Raw genomic sequence first — 15,443 nt, 5'->3', positions numbered from 1 at the left:
GGAACACAAGAAGAAACACCATACATAGAGAAATCCCCACCCAACAGCTGGGTGGGAATGTATACAGAGTTTCTGTCCCGCCCGGTCCCATAGACATGTAGTCCCAAATAAAGATAGATGTAATATTAATCATACACTGTTTGGCCAATGGCTCAGGCTTCTCATTGGCTAGCTCTCTCTTAATTATGAACCCATTTCCATTAACCTGTGTGTCTCCACATGGTCTTGGCTTACTGGTGATGCCCAGGTCTCTTTCTTCCTCTGCAGCTACATGGCATCTCTCCCAGGACTCACTCTCTGCCTTACTCTTCCCAGAATTCTTAGTCTGGCAGCCCTGTCTATACTTCCTGCCTGCTACACCCCCCTGTCCATTGGCCGAAACAGCTTTATTCATTAACCAATAAGGTAAACACATATTCACAGCACACAGGAGGACATATCCCATCATGGTGTGCATGCTCCAACTTTAAATTTCTAGGGAACTGTCATACTGTTTTCCACAATGTTCATCTGCTTAACTTACGGTCCCACCAACAGCAAATATTCCCTTTTCTCATATCCATCTTTTATCTTTTGGAAGACAGCCATTTAACAGGTCACCTCTTTCTGTGGTTTTGATTAGCACTCCCCAGGTGGTTGGTTGTGCAGATAATTCATACACTTTTGACCATTTGCACATCTTTTTTTTTTTTGGAGACAGGGTTTCTCTGTGTTTCCCTGACTGCCTGGAACTCACTGTGTAGACAGGCTGTTCTCGGGAACTCAGAGATCCACCTGCCTCTGCCTCTGAAGTGCTTGGATTAAAGGTGTATGCCACCACTGCCCGGCTTGCATATCTTCTGTTAAGATGCGTCTTTAAACATATTTGTCTGTCTTTGTCAGTGTATATATTTTCACTTTTCTGATTAAATTTATTCCTAATTGATTTTAATTTTCAGTTTGTAATTTATTATTTATATCCCAATCCCAGCTCCTCCTCCCTCCTCTTCTTACCTTAATTGTTTTATATTGCCTTTGTAGGAATTGAAAATTGACTTTCTGTGACGGTTTATTTTGTTGTTTGAAATCCTTATATGTTTGGGGTTTAACTCCTTATGAAAGTATGAGTTAGGAATATTTCCTCCATTCTCTAAGCTGTCTTCATTCTCACGTCCCATGTGCTGTGCAGAATCTTTATAATATGACATATCCCTTTTGTCAATTTTTGCTTTTATTGCCTATGCTTTTAGTATCATATCCAAAAAATTATAACGTGGATCCATGTCATTAAAGATATTCCCCAATGCTGTCTCCTAGCAAGCATTTTTTTGTTTTGTCTAACATGGAGTCTCACTATGTAGCCCTAGCTGTCCTGGAACTTGCTATATAGACCAGACTGGCATCCAACTCACGGAGGTCCACCTGCCTCTCCCACCTGAGTGCAGAGATTGAAGGGGTGTGCCACCAGGCCTGGCTAGGAAGTACTTTTGTAAGTTTAGAAAGCCATTTTGAATTGCGGTTGTAAATAGCGTGAGATAAGTTTGTGATTTCATAGCATGTTGAACGTCCAGTTTCCCCAACAGTTTATGGTGAGTTCTTAGCATCTTTGAGAGTGTGTGGATTTACCCCCCACTGGTTTACTTTTATATCAGTGTGGATGATTTTATGCCAGTGTCACACTGTTTCGGTCACCGCAGTTTTGAACCCTGATGGTCTGATCCCTTCAGAGATGTTTGCTTGGTGGATGACTGTTTAGGAAATCTTTGACTATTCAGTATCTATTGTGACTCCGTACAAATATTAGGATTCATTTTATATTTTTGGTGAAAAATATTGTTGGAATTTTAATTGTGGTTGCATTAAATCTGTTGTTTTTTGTTTTTTGAGTAATGTGGGTATTTTAATAATACCATTGTTCTAATCTTTGAAAATCAACTACTTCCTAATTTATTTAGTATCAATTTAATTCACCAATATGTTATATTTTTCAGTAGTTTTTATTTTTTACTTCATTGTTTAAACTTACTTTGTGGAGTTTACAAGTTGAATTTTATTATTTAGCAGTATACTATTAGCATATACTGCTACTGCTAACTTTATATGTTTTTTTTTTTTATTAACTTTACTACATTTGTTAGTTCTAACAGTTTTGGTGGAATTTCAGGGTATTCCATATAAAAGATCATGTCATCTACAGACAGAGACCCTCATTTTGTATTTAGTCTAGAGATGTGTTGCTTTTAATTCCCTCCCTCCGGAGAAGACAGATGTGCAGCCTAGTATCCGAGCTGGGACCTGGCTCCTGACACAGATGCTCAGGGCATCTGACTGCAAACCCCAGTCAAGCCTGTGGAACTCATTTGCACTTTATTTGCTCATTTCAAAGTAACAATATCCATTTTATAACACATCTCCAATTGTTTGTATTTTGGCTGCGTTTGGATGGTTAGTAAGTTTGGCTTTGTTCTCTCTTCTTTTTTGAGACAGATTCTAGTTGTGTGGCTCAGCAGGCTTCAAATTTGTAATGATATTTCTGCCCAGCTTCTCGTGTGCAGTACAGGTGCATGTCATAGGCTTAGCATGGCTTCAGCTTTTATTGTGCTCATTTTGAAATGTATTATCACTATTTGAGGAATTGTCTCATCTCTGGTCAAACCTAAGCCTTTATTCCTACCAAACAGGAACTAGGTTTTTTTCTTTTCTCTCTCTCTCTCTTTTTTTTTTTTTTTTCTCTTCTCCCCTTTGAGGTCCAAATAGCACCAAACAGACTATTGCACTGAATAAATATTTAATGGAGATTGAATGTTTCCTGTCTGGTAAATCAATTACATTTGTCAATTCTCTGAGGAAGACATTTTTTTTTAATTTATGTTCTACAGTAGGCTAAGAAATTTGCTTTCCTAAATATTATTATTATTTATACAAAGTTATTTTTCAGTAATATGAAATTTCATGGTCCTTAGGCTTTTAGTTACTTTTTCTCATTTAATATGTATAGTTTGAATTTTTATGTCATCGAAAATATAAATCCCAGAATCATCAGTCTGGCAGCACACAATAAAATTATTTCCTAAAAGAATTGAGTTTTCTAAAATTTTTGGTATTTAAGAGTATGAATGAAAATATTTGTTCATGAGATAAAGAGATGTTTGCAATAGAATTTTAATATAAGAAATTAAAGCTCTCAGGACAAATTATTCTTTACTGTTAGTTGACAAATATTTGCACTTATTGAATTAAACACATGTTCTCCTTGGGGTCTCCATGAAGTTAATAAAAGAACCTGAAAAGTTCCTATCTACAGGCGTTCTGTGAGCGCTGTTTTCTGGAAGAGGCAAGCTGGGCAAAATCACCAACTTGCAGCAAATCTGAGTAACTGCACAAGACCTGCACAAACAAGAATAATTGCCAAGACACAAAGTCATCACAAGGGAACCCACAGAGACAACAAGCCTGGGCTAATAGCTCACAGACCACGGACTGACAGACAGCTAAGGAGCCTGCATGGGACCAGCCTGGACCCTCTACATATGGGAGACTTGTGGGACTGCTAGCCGTGGGAGCAGGCACTGTCCCTAATGCTTTGGCAGGCTTCTGGGGGGCCTCTTCATACTGGGTTGACTTACCAAGCCTTAATGGGAGTGAGGGGAGCAGTTTACCTCAACTTGGGTGCCATTGACACCCAAGGAAGCCCTGCCCCTTTCTGAGCAGAAAGAAACAGAGGCAGAGTGGATGGGGTGGGGGAGGGCACAGAGGGGAGGTGGAGGAAGGGAATGGGAGGGGAAAAGGGAGGGGAAACTGGTCTGGATGTAAAATAAATGAATTAATTTAATTTACAAAAAAAAAAAAAAAAATGCAAGCCAGGCAGGGGAAGCGCACACCTTTAATCCCAGAACTAAGAAGGCAGAGGCAGGTGGACCTGAGTTTGAGGCCAGCCTGGTCTATGTGAGCTAGTTACAGAATAGCCAGCACTACACAGAGAAACCCTGTCTCCACAAACCAATAAACAAACAAACGAATGAATAAATAAATAGACACAAGCAGGAAAGGTACTAGCTGTGAAGAAAAAACTTGGCAATAATAAGAGATAGATAAGAGAATGGCCATACAGTCTATACATGATGTGATTGTCAGAAATTAACAAATTAAAATAAATAAAAAGTTTCCATTTGCAAGACTATTATCACTACTGGGGATACCCTGTGCATGAACCTATTAATATCAGTTAGAAGACTGAAGTCATTTAAACGAAACAGAAAAATGAACAGACAGAAAAAAATATATAAATGCCTTTTGTTTTCTTTTCTGAGAAGCACATTAAACATAATTGTGAAATGAGTAAGTCATACCTGGTGACAAAATGTCCTCTGTTTGTAAGGAATAATTCCACTGCAGTTAACCAGTGGCAACCTGGTTTAAAAACTGTTACTGATGTCCAGAGCTTGGTTGGTTATTTGGCTGGCTGGCTGGCTGGCTGGCTGGCTGAGGGGCTGGGGGACTGGGGGGCTGGCTGGAGGGCTGGCTGGGGGTGCTAGCTGGGAGACTGGCAGGGGGCTGGCTGGGGGGTTGGGGGACTGGCTGGCTGGGAGGCTGGGGGGCTGGCTGGCTGGGGGGCTGGGAGGCTGGGGGCTGGCTGGGGGGGGTTGGGGGGTTGGCTGGCTGGTTTTTATTTTGCTTGAGGATGATTGTGAGTTGACATGTTTGGTAAGAAGGTGGCATAAATCAACTGAGTCATAATAATCTCTTATCTGTTTTTGGTCTGTTTGACCCAGGAGTTTGTGACCTATGAAATCTTTACTTTTGGGGGTTTGCTAAAATATTTTACAGGGCATAGATTTTAATTGATACCGTAATGCTGGAAGTTAGCCAACACCGCCCAAAAGGAAAAGATGTGTCGGGATAAACTGGACAGAGCTTAAGAAGTTATATTAAAATTTGATGCAAGTGAGAGGAGAGAATACAGTTGGGAAGTCCCTTCCCTTTCTGAGCCTAGAACAAGAAGAACCTGCCCTTCACCCAGTGTTCCTGTTCCTTAGTGGCCTTCCATTTCACGACATCATGGCCAAGAAACTGTGCCCAAATCATGAGTTGCACATGTTCTCGTGTGAGGCTGAAGAAGCCTGTGGGTTGTTTATAAGGTATTGCATATCCAAGGCTACAGACATGACGGTGGGGACTTGGGGGAGTGCTCTTGTCTGGGAAGGGAAGCTTGCTAGACATTACAACTCTTGTCCAGAAGCCAAATGGAAGATAGATCACCACTGGCCACCTCTCTTATTGTTGAAATGGTTCAGCCCTGGCCTTTAAGTGGAGGACTCTCAGGGTTTTGAAGTGCAAATAAGATGGTGAAGGGTAAAACCTTTTAGGTCTTCATGTTGATGGATTTTTTTCCCCCCAGTGTGGGTTTCTAGCCCTGACTGTGATCTGGAATCGACCTTCAAAGAAAGGTCTTGTTTTGTTTTTGATCAGTCGAGCAATAAGAACTTTCCATAGGGCGTGCTTTCCACGAATGCATATGGATTCGTGGTATGCTTTCCACACATTCATATGGATCCATTGTGTTTAGAAGAAGATAATTTAATTGGATCTATTGGGAACCCTTTGCAAGGGTGCTGTCATTTCAAGGTCACATCTCTCTTGCTATTCATGCCCAAGTTTGAGAGTACCTACGGATGTGCTATTGTGCTCAGTAGTTTAGGAAAATTACTGTGAGCCAGTTCATGCTAGGCAAAGTCATTCTGTCATTCCTTAATCTTTTCCTATTGAGTTACCAAATTGTACACATTCATTTCATTACTTTGTGTATTTTTGCCAGCCTTCAAAATAAAATAAGAAATTCTGAGATTATTTTAAAAAAAAAATGTGCTGTGGGATTTATAAAGATGCTAAAGTAAGGAAGGAGACAGAAACATTCAAATAAGGGATGTTAGTTTATGGGACTCGTTTTTTTAATTCGCCAAATAATTTAAACAAAACAGATAAGACGTCTTTTAAATTTCATGGTGATTTTTGAAATATAAAGATGAGTCACTACAGACTACAAAGTCATGCCAATTTTAGCATAACTTAAAGGCTTTCTATGTGAAACTTTTAAAGAAAAATTAAAATATTTTACTAGGCAAATATCATTTATACTCCTCTCAGCTCATAGAAATCCCGTTGCTGAGCCTCTCCTCGGTCTTTCTGGGGTCCTCAGATGGGCCATGTGTATTTGTAGTATTTGCAATTTTTTTTTAAAAGTGAGAATGTATTTTTCTATAGCAGAGGTTTACCTCTGTGATTCTTGGTTGTTGTTATAAAAATGGTTGATGTAAAAATGGTCGTTAACTTCCACAAGTGACATTGATCACAGTGTTTTAATTTAACCTCCAGGTTGGTTTTTCCCTGTTTGTTCTTCAGAATTTCCCCCTCCTGCTATTTAAATATTAGAAATGTGCTTATTTGCCATTGGATTTGAAATAAGGACAAGACCCCAAATTCTAGATCAACAGACTCTCCTGTGTGTGCAGGTTCCTGGCACTGGTTTGTTGCTGGGAGACGCTCACAGGACCTCTCCTTTGTTAGGAGTCCTTCCCAGGATGCTCTCCTGACCACTGTCCTTTAAACCCAAGTTGGAGGCTGTCTAATTAATGAATAGTGAGCTTTTCTACTCTGAGCTACGCATATTGTTGACATTGGGTCACACGTTGCTTTTTAATTTCTGATGTTCTTAATGGATTTTTAATTTGCAAAGCATGAATGCTCCTTTCACAGCAGTAGAATAGTCAGCATTTCTGAGTCCAGATATTGCTCTATGCAAACAGGAAGGGGCAGGGTGAAGAGGGCTACACTGAATGAAGCCTTGGGTTCCCTGCAACACACAAGTCAATGAATTTCACTTTGAATATTGTTCCATAAAAGAAGGCACTTGAGAAAGGCCTTTCTTCCCAAGAACATCTCTTGCCTCTTGGCTAGTGAATTGCCCCAATATAAAAGCTCTGGGAGGAAAGTGAGCCGCAGAGTGAAAAGGCAATCCACAAATGATCAGTCTTTGCTGCCTTTGATTGTGTCAGATTTTGTTGTGTGTGTGGCAATTGTTTTCTTTTTCACTTAGAAGAGGTTTATGGTCCAGTGTCTGTCAAGTCAGACCCTGTGCGAAGGTTTCGGCCGTATTTCTCTCTGAGTTCCTGGAGGTGATGTTATCTTTTGTTCATTCAGCAGTGTGGGTGCTCTGGAGAGCATCTGTCACTCTAGGCATTCCAAGATGGATGGGTCTCCAGTGAACTGCTGGGTGAAGCAAATGGTGCAAACAAGAAAAGACAAGAGGTTACTGGGTCTGCGGGGGACAGACAACAGGGAAACCCTTAGAACTCGAGAGAGAGCGAGTACAAGGGTGGACAGTGTGGTTTACACACATCTTGCAGCTCAGAATCTTTTGGTGGCTTGTTGTGGTCTGAGGGAGTGATCTACATCATGGTAACATAACAGTTTTGTGCTTCTGATTTCCAAAGTGTGCATGTGTGGACATATATAAGTATGTATATGTGGAGAAAGTGTTGGGAAATGACAATAATGGTAGAGATGGTGCATGAAGGTTTTGCTCTAAAATGTTTTAAAGATTAAGCTAAACATTGAATGTTTAGCCATTTTGGTTTACTTTTCTCTTTTTTCCTTTTCTCTCCTTTCTTTTTTATAAGCAATGGGTAGCTAGTAGACGTTAAAATACTTGAAAAGTTTGGCTTCTAAATGCTTTTTGGCACTTCTGTGGGGGCCAGGGGAGGCAGTGGGTGGGTACTGAAAGTTCTGTGCTTTAATGGAGGCTGAGGGCGGGTTTTAAGTTATTTTAAATTATCTCCAATTTCATTTAATGGGTTCTGTGGTGGAAGAAAATATATAATTTTTATTGATCTGTCAGATGTTGGAGGTTCGTATTGGACTCGTTTTGCTGGGAATGGTCACAGTGTGTAAATCCTTACTCGTATAAAGTCCCTCCTGTGGGACAGAGAGGGAAGGAGGCTGCCTAGGGATAGAAGATGGGAGAGGAGAGGACAATGTAACTGAAAAACAAAAACGATTTTGTCAAATGCTTTGGCATTTGTCTATGAAAATGCCCATCGGTTGAAAGGCAAAGGGGCTGAGATGGTTGGAAGTATCTCCTTCTCCGTGGGCGTAAATAATAAATGAAAGAGGAAGAATGACAACAAAGGGCCGGGCCCTTTAAGAAAATGTGTGCAGCCTGAATAGGGGTCTGTGGCCCAGGGCCAAAGGTCTTAGCTTTGAGTGTAATTAGAAGAAAATACAAAAATGTCATTACTAGCAGGTGAAGTGTGCAGCACGTGGCTAAAAATTAGCAATTTTAGACTCCAAAGCTATTGGAATTGGATTATTGACCTTTTTAAAAATCATTAAGGTGCTTGCAGAGTCAGGCAGTTCTCATCAGCAGTAATGCAGTTTGACCTCATTGACCATCTGGGGTAATCTTGGGTTTGGATTAGGTGGGAAGGTTCCCGATTCCAGAAGATGCTGTTTGTGCATGTGTGCATGGGAAGTGTGTGAGCTCGGAAATCCAGGGCCTGTATTTTTCACTATTCTTTTGTGAGAAGGCATTCTTCCAATAATGAGAGGGTAAGACAAATGTTTTTATCCCCAAATCTGAAATGTTTCTTTCCTCTCTTTCAAGTTGACATAAAAAAGAAAGTACAAAAACATTTTCTTATACATGACTTCATGTATTTTACTGTTATAAACATTCATATTGCACTTAGTACATTCTTACAAAACTGAGACTCTTTAGTTTACTTTTTAGACACATTAAGAATTACTTCTAAGTTATATATAAAAATGAATGACAAGGTGTTTACTTCATTTAAGGCTTTACCTATTTATCATATTTTTCATGCAATAATTTACATCGACCATAATTTACATAATGGGCAGACCATTCAACCAACTGTAGATAATTATAATTAATATCTCCTAGAAATGCACTGCTCAGAAAGGTAGGAAATAGTTCTTTCTCTTCTTGCAAGTTTTCTTCCTGGAAATCGTTTCAGATTTTCAAAAAGCACAAAAATATTATTTCAGTATTAATTATACAAGACCTTTTTATATATCTTTGAATAAATTAATTTTAGACAAACATCAGGGATTGTAAAATTCCCAAACACTCCCAAATAAGAAAAGTTATCTTACACTAATTCTATTCCGAAATAGAAACAGTTTGTGGACTTTTACTGTTATGGTGACCTGTCCAGCTTGCCCTGAGGAAAGGGTGGGGACCTAACAGAAACAAATCACTTTGGATATATATTTGAGGGAGGTTGTTTGGGGGCCTTAGGAAGAGGGAGCATCTTTATATTTCCCCTTTTAATGAGTAGAGCTAGGTAGGCTCTGGTAACATCTGTGATTTTGTAGAATTTTAGATATATAGATTATTATATTGTAGAATAAAGGACACTTGGAAATAACTTGTGGTTTCGTGCATTATATGTTTTTATAGGTGCAAAGGACCCTGAAGAACATTGTGATTTCAGACAAGCTCCCTGAGATGTTGACTGCCTAGCTTAACCGTGAACATGATTCAAAAATGTTAATGTATGAACCAAGGTAGTGTATGACTGTGTTCCTCTTCTCAAACTTTGCATTGTCAAATTGATTTTGTTTGATTGCTTTACAGATTAAATAAAGCAACTGGGTTTGGCCCTTAAACTAGCTAAGTGGGTGCTTGTGTGCCCTCCACCCTTAGATGTTCTTCCCCGCCTGATGCCTATCTGCTCTCCATCTTCTCAATGCTCCAGTTAGATTTACTCAGAAATAGGATTTCCCCACCCCCCAACTCACTCTGTATTTCCTGTCTACATAAATTGAAAAACTGTGAACTCAAGGGCTAAAGAGAAGGCTGGGTGGGTAGGAGCACTCAGGCTTCTTGGGAGGACGGAGGTTTTCCCATCGGCCACGCCAGGTGCCCCACCTGAAACGCCAGCTCCAAGAGGCTTTTGCACGGGCCTTTTATGGCCTCCGTGGCATCCATACACATGGCATCCCACACTCAGACACGCACACGCATACACTCAGATAAAAATAAATCTCTTTAAAAAGTTTATTTTTCACATCTTGGTTTGAATTTTTTTCTTTTTTTTTTTTATTATTTGAAATTTTACACTATGTCTTAATCATACTCACCCTCACTCCCTCCAAGAATGCACTTTTTAGTTCCTCTTTGGTGATAATAATTTTCTTTCCAGTTATCTGATAAGAGACTTCACGGCTCTTGGTCATACAGAAAAACCCAACCTGTATTTAGTGATCACATATATTTAAAATTCACATGATACTGTGCTACCGAGGTTTTAGTAAGATGTTTCTGGCTTTACTCTTAGAAGACTTTTAATTCAGAGGGGAAAGGGCGGTACTGGTTCACCCTCTTCCAATACCAAGGGGAAACTTGTTAGGTTTAGAATGACTGTTTAGCTGACTCGGCTTTTGGAAGGAACTTAGGGCAGACTCTCCGCTCCGCTTCGGGGGAAGTGGGCCATGCGTTTAAACAGCCCGGTGTTTTCAGAGGAGGCCAAAGATCTTTTCCTTTTTATGACCTATTGTGTCCTTTCGGGACCAGAGAAAACAAGAGGGTCATTCCCACTTCAGCACAGCCCCTGTTTGTCCCTTAGTGGTGACCACGAAGGAAGACACTGAAACCCAGTATTGGCCTAACATCTGGGAAGTGGTTGGGGGTTGGGGGGACAGAAGGGAGAGCGATAACTGTTGCATTTTGTTTCACCAGGTGCTAGGAGGAAGCAACATTAGCCTTTTGATATGGGAGGCAAAATCTGTGGGCCCTGGCGTTAGGCTTCAACAGTTGAAGAGGTCAGAGGACAGCTGAGTGGGGTCAGCAAGACACCATGGGGCGTATTTTGTTACTTAGTAAAAGGAGTAGCCTCCTAAAACCTTAAAGGATTCCCTTGGAAATCTGTGTTGTGAAAAGGTTTTATGAGTCTCATGGCAATAACTCCTGATTTATCTGAGGAGCGCTAGCTTTTGTCTAATGGAAGGATAATCCTCACCAAATGTTAGTGAGGACTGTTAGACTCAGCATAGGTCTGAAAGAGTAGTTAGGATTTGAAGCGTACTTCACTTTCCAGAGCGTTTATCATTTTAATGTTTCTGTCACAAGGAAGAATTTTGCACTGTTGAATTACCACCTTTTTTTTTTCCCCTTTTCTTTTCTTGGAACAGAAAGCAGGGGAGTGTTTGGGTAGGGAGCTGGTCACATTAATTTAAAAATTATTCTACATGCTTTAGATCTTTCATGTACACAGAAAACTGTTACTAAACCGTTTTCAAATACCAAAAGTCATCTTTTAATTCACTTTTAACTTATTGATAGAGGGCATACATGAAACATGAAGATGTTTCTGGCTCACAGGTTTTTAAATTTTTAGTTCTTATTATTTTCTATGTATACGTGTGACTCTGGGGATTGAACTCAGTACCTTATGCATACTAGGCAAGATTTCAACCACTGAACTACAGCCCTATCTTATAGACTTTTAATTTTAACTGTTAACGGTTGATGGGAGGGGACTATAAGCTGATGAATAACCACAAATCCCACACTTCCCCCTGAATGTTTTTCTTTTTTCTCATATATATTGTATCAGGAAGGAAAAAAAAAAAAACAACAACCAATGTCAAAGCCAAGAATAAAAATGCTCTGTTGTATAGTCCAGAGGTAGAGCAATTGCCTAGCATGTGAGGCCTTTGGTCCTGTCCCAGAACTGACAAAGAACGGCCATACAAGAAGGGATGGATGATGGATGCTGTCTTTGAAAGGAGGGTAGAGAATCTGTTTGTTGTGAGAGGTCTGCTTGCTTCAGTAGTGACTTCGGAGAGATCTGGATGGCCTGTGAATACCTTCAAAGATAGGTAACGCCTCCTGGTAAATAGGTAATGGCAGAGTGGTATGAGGCTTTGGCAGTATTTTGATATTTCGCTTTATGTATTATGCATATATACAGATATAGAAAGAAAGTATATATGTCAATATGTAAAATTAAGAAAAGCCATGAGTATGATAGGCCTTGTTAAATTGGTAAATTTTGTAAATTAGTGTTGTAGTTAACGTATTTACTAGCTACAGGCATGAGACTTTTTTCCAATCCTTTCAATAACAACAGCTCTGTTCAAGGAACACATACATGAGTGTCTATTTTCTCAAGGTTAAAGCTCCTTTCAACAGCTAATTTAGAAACGTGAGTGCGGGGACTGATAATTGCCTAGAGAAAACGCACAGCTGTTTAAGTAGCATTGAAATTGTGGCAAATCTGACAAGTGCAATCAGCAGAGTTAATAAGATAACGAAAGACTGATGGCTGGGGGGAGGGAGTTGTGGCGTGGGGGTGGGGAGTGGGGGGGAGCTGAAGCAGGAACTCCACGCCCTGACAGGAGGTTCGTCCTCTGTGAAGCTGTGTCCTCCTTTTATTTAGTGTTCTCCAAAGTACAGCAGAATGTGTTGCTTCACAGCTGCAAAATGCAGGTGGATTTGTAAAAAGCCCCAAACTCATATCTCATTGGAAAAGAAGATGTTTGATGACAGTATCTCAGAAAAATGATCAGATTTTGCTGATTCTGAAGCTCAGTTTGTTTGCTGGCCTTGGATGTATGTGTGTTTTACTGTTCTTGCTTTGAGCCTAGGTTTCTTCAACTTTCTCTGCAGTTTTAATTCTTACCCAAGTGCAGGATAAGGGGACCCTGTTTCTAGATTAGGTAACCCACCATTACCTCAAACCAAACAACACATCTAATGAGTTAAAGCTCACTCTCTAAACAATCATTTTTAAAAAATGGTTGGGGATGGCTAAATAAGAAATTTAAAAATGTCATTATCTTTGCCTTTGCTGCTATACTTTCATAATTACCATTGACATTTAGAAAGTCATTTTAGTGGTATCTTTAAAAATTGCCTTTGCAGTTGGGAAATTAGCTTTTTCCTCTGGAGTTTTATGCAAATCTTAGTCCCCACAGAAGTCCCTTCTCCGGAGTCACGATTGTCCTGATGGATGTGGTGGCCCACACTTTGGAAGCTTTTCTCATTATTTAATGTTTTTTGTTCTCAGTTATTGACTTTTCTCCCTATTGAAAAACTGGTCTCTGGTGACATGGTGGGGGTCAGGCAGAAATTATGCCAGTTCCAGAGAGTCCTGACAAAATACGTTTGTTTTACAGGAAGGTTCCCAGTAAGAACATTGTGTCCCTTTGTTACAGAGAGAAGCAGTGTTCTGCTTCATCTTCCTATCACTATGAATTGGCTGGGTACGTCACAGTGATTATTTCCGTAATTACTGAGGATATTTGTGTATGTGCTGAAAATGTTAGAATTAAGAATTTAGAATTAAGTTACTAAGGCTTCTTTAAAAAAAAAAAAAACAAAAAAAAAACAAAAAAAAAAAAACAAAAACAAAATCCAGAACTTTTGTCTTCAGAACCTGTCAAAATAGACATTCCCTAATCTCGTTTAGATGTACGAAGAGGCCAAAGCATCGTCTTGTTTTGTTTGGGTGTTTGAGGCAGGGTTTCTCTGTGTAGCCCTGGGTGTCCTGGAACTCATTCTGTAGACCAGCTGGGTTTGAACTCAGAGATCTGCCTGCCTTTGCCTCCTGAGTGCTGGGATTAAAGTCATATGCCCAGCTTTTCAGATCTTCAGCAAGCAGGTTAGATAAATATTCAATATAACAGGTTTATTTTGAATGTGTACTTAGCTTTATGCTTTATTGGAATGTGCTTAGAAAGAAATAGCATTGCTTCAAATCTGCTTAATATATAATTGGATAAGACACACAAAAATTCAATCCCCCCTTCTTTTACTCAATTCTAGTTTCACAAAATATCTACCCCTTCCAAAAACAAAACAAAACAAAACAAAACAAAAAAAAAACCCACAATCAAATAAAGGAGTCAAACAAATACTAAGCTCAGCTAATACAAATAACTAAGGATAGCAATGTCTATTTAAAAGGATAAACAGAGCTGAGATTTAGCTCAGTAGCAAAGCACATACCTAGCATACAGGACTGGGATTGAATCCCAGCACCAGTAACTAAATACAGTATAATTCGAAGAAAGTGAGTTGTGAATGTGTGTTTGTCTTTAGTTTGGGGAGGGAGGCCCCATATGAACCTCTAAGAATTGAGGTTGGTGTGTTTGTCTGAGAGCTGCATATATCACTCAAACAGCAACAGAGCCCATGGTCTCCGCATGCTGAGAACACTCTCTGCCCCTGAGCTCTAGCCTCACATTTGGGAAGAAAGAGCATAGAATCTATCACGCAACACGATAGCTATGTGTGAGTGGCTCATGCCCTAGTACCTACTGTGACACCCAACCCGCTCAAAGGGAACAGTTAGTCTTCTCTTAGTGATCTAAATGTTGCAAATGTTGAGACACCAAAACTACTAGCCCCTTATGCACATGATACTACACAGGCCCATTTTGACTCAATATATTCAGAGTCTCTGTTAGTCTCATAAAAGCCAAGGGATTGGCCATCTTGGCTCCATTTCACCAATGAGAGATGAAGCTGACCAGTATCATCCAGGAAACTGTAGGCCAGGAATTGATTTCCCAGCCTCTTTCATGATAGCTGGCTGGGGTGTGGGAAGTGTGTGACAAAGTCTGTAAGGACAGAGGAAACAAAAATCTAGTAAGTGGCCATCTCCTTTTCTATACTATGTCCATACCCACAGAGTCAATAAATTCAGCCTTTAAAATATCTCAAAACAGAGATGTCAACAAAGACCCCACATGTATCCACCCCGGCCGAAAGCTTTGACACACCATCCTCACTATCGGCCCCTCCCGTTTTACCATATAGCATAGACTCTCGGGGACCCGGGGAGCGTTACTATGTAAGTGCACACCACTGCATGCGACCACCGTCGCCATTTCCTGTTTCAAACAGCACACTGGAACAAAAAGAGATGGCCCCTTTTAAAGTTTAAATTTGAATCTTAATTTAAAAAGGGGATGACTGTCCTTTTGCAAAAACCAGGCTCGGATTCTGTTTGTTTCCTGTGGTTTTATGTGCCCCATCCATCACACAGCTCCCTCGGGGACCTGACTAGATCTGCCACACGTCTTGGCGGGATACTTCCTGGGTGGCATGTGTGCTTCACTTACCTTGTCGCCTTGGGGAGGAAGGCAGTGTGTCTACCTCACATCAGGACTCTGTGCTTAATCCATGGGTCCAAGAGGTGACAGCCAAAGTTCTTCAGCATGAAGCTCCCCTCAACCTTCTGCTTGATGCTCTCACCTATCAGCACTGCCTACATGAACACTGAGTAGTTGCAAAGTCATGATTTTGTACTTCTAGCATTTGTTGCACGTATTTTAGCTGGAAATCTTCATTCACAAAAACCGCTCACTGACAACAAAGTTGCTGTGAAACACAGCAGGAGCGCTGTAAACTAAGGAAACCTCCTTCCCTCCCCTCC

The 15,443-nt window shown here is 40.2% G+C and overlaps 1 protein-coding gene across 1 annotated transcript in view; it reads left to right on the top strand.

The window, feature by feature from the left end:
• The window catches only part of Greb1l (GREB1 like retinoic acid receptor coactivator), a 206,056-nt gene that overhangs the window by 93,591 nt on the left and 97,022 nt on the right, over positions 1-15,443 (top strand). Inside the window, exon 2 of the mRNA XM_051202009.1 lies at positions 9,458-9,564. The gene's annotated coding sequence lies outside the window, so the exon portion shown is untranslated. The remainder of the gene's footprint in view (positions 1-9,457; positions 9,565-15,443) is intronic.

Source organism: Phodopus roborovskii, unplaced genomic scaffold (assembly GCF_943737965.1).
Source record: "Phodopus roborovskii unplaced genomic scaffold, PHOROB, whole genome shotgun sequence".
NCBI lineage: Eukaryota > Metazoa > Chordata > Mammalia > Rodentia > Cricetidae > Phodopus > Phodopus roborovskii.
The sequence above is the reverse complement of the archived record's forward strand: the minus strand, read 5'-3'. Positions and strand labels throughout refer to the sequence as shown.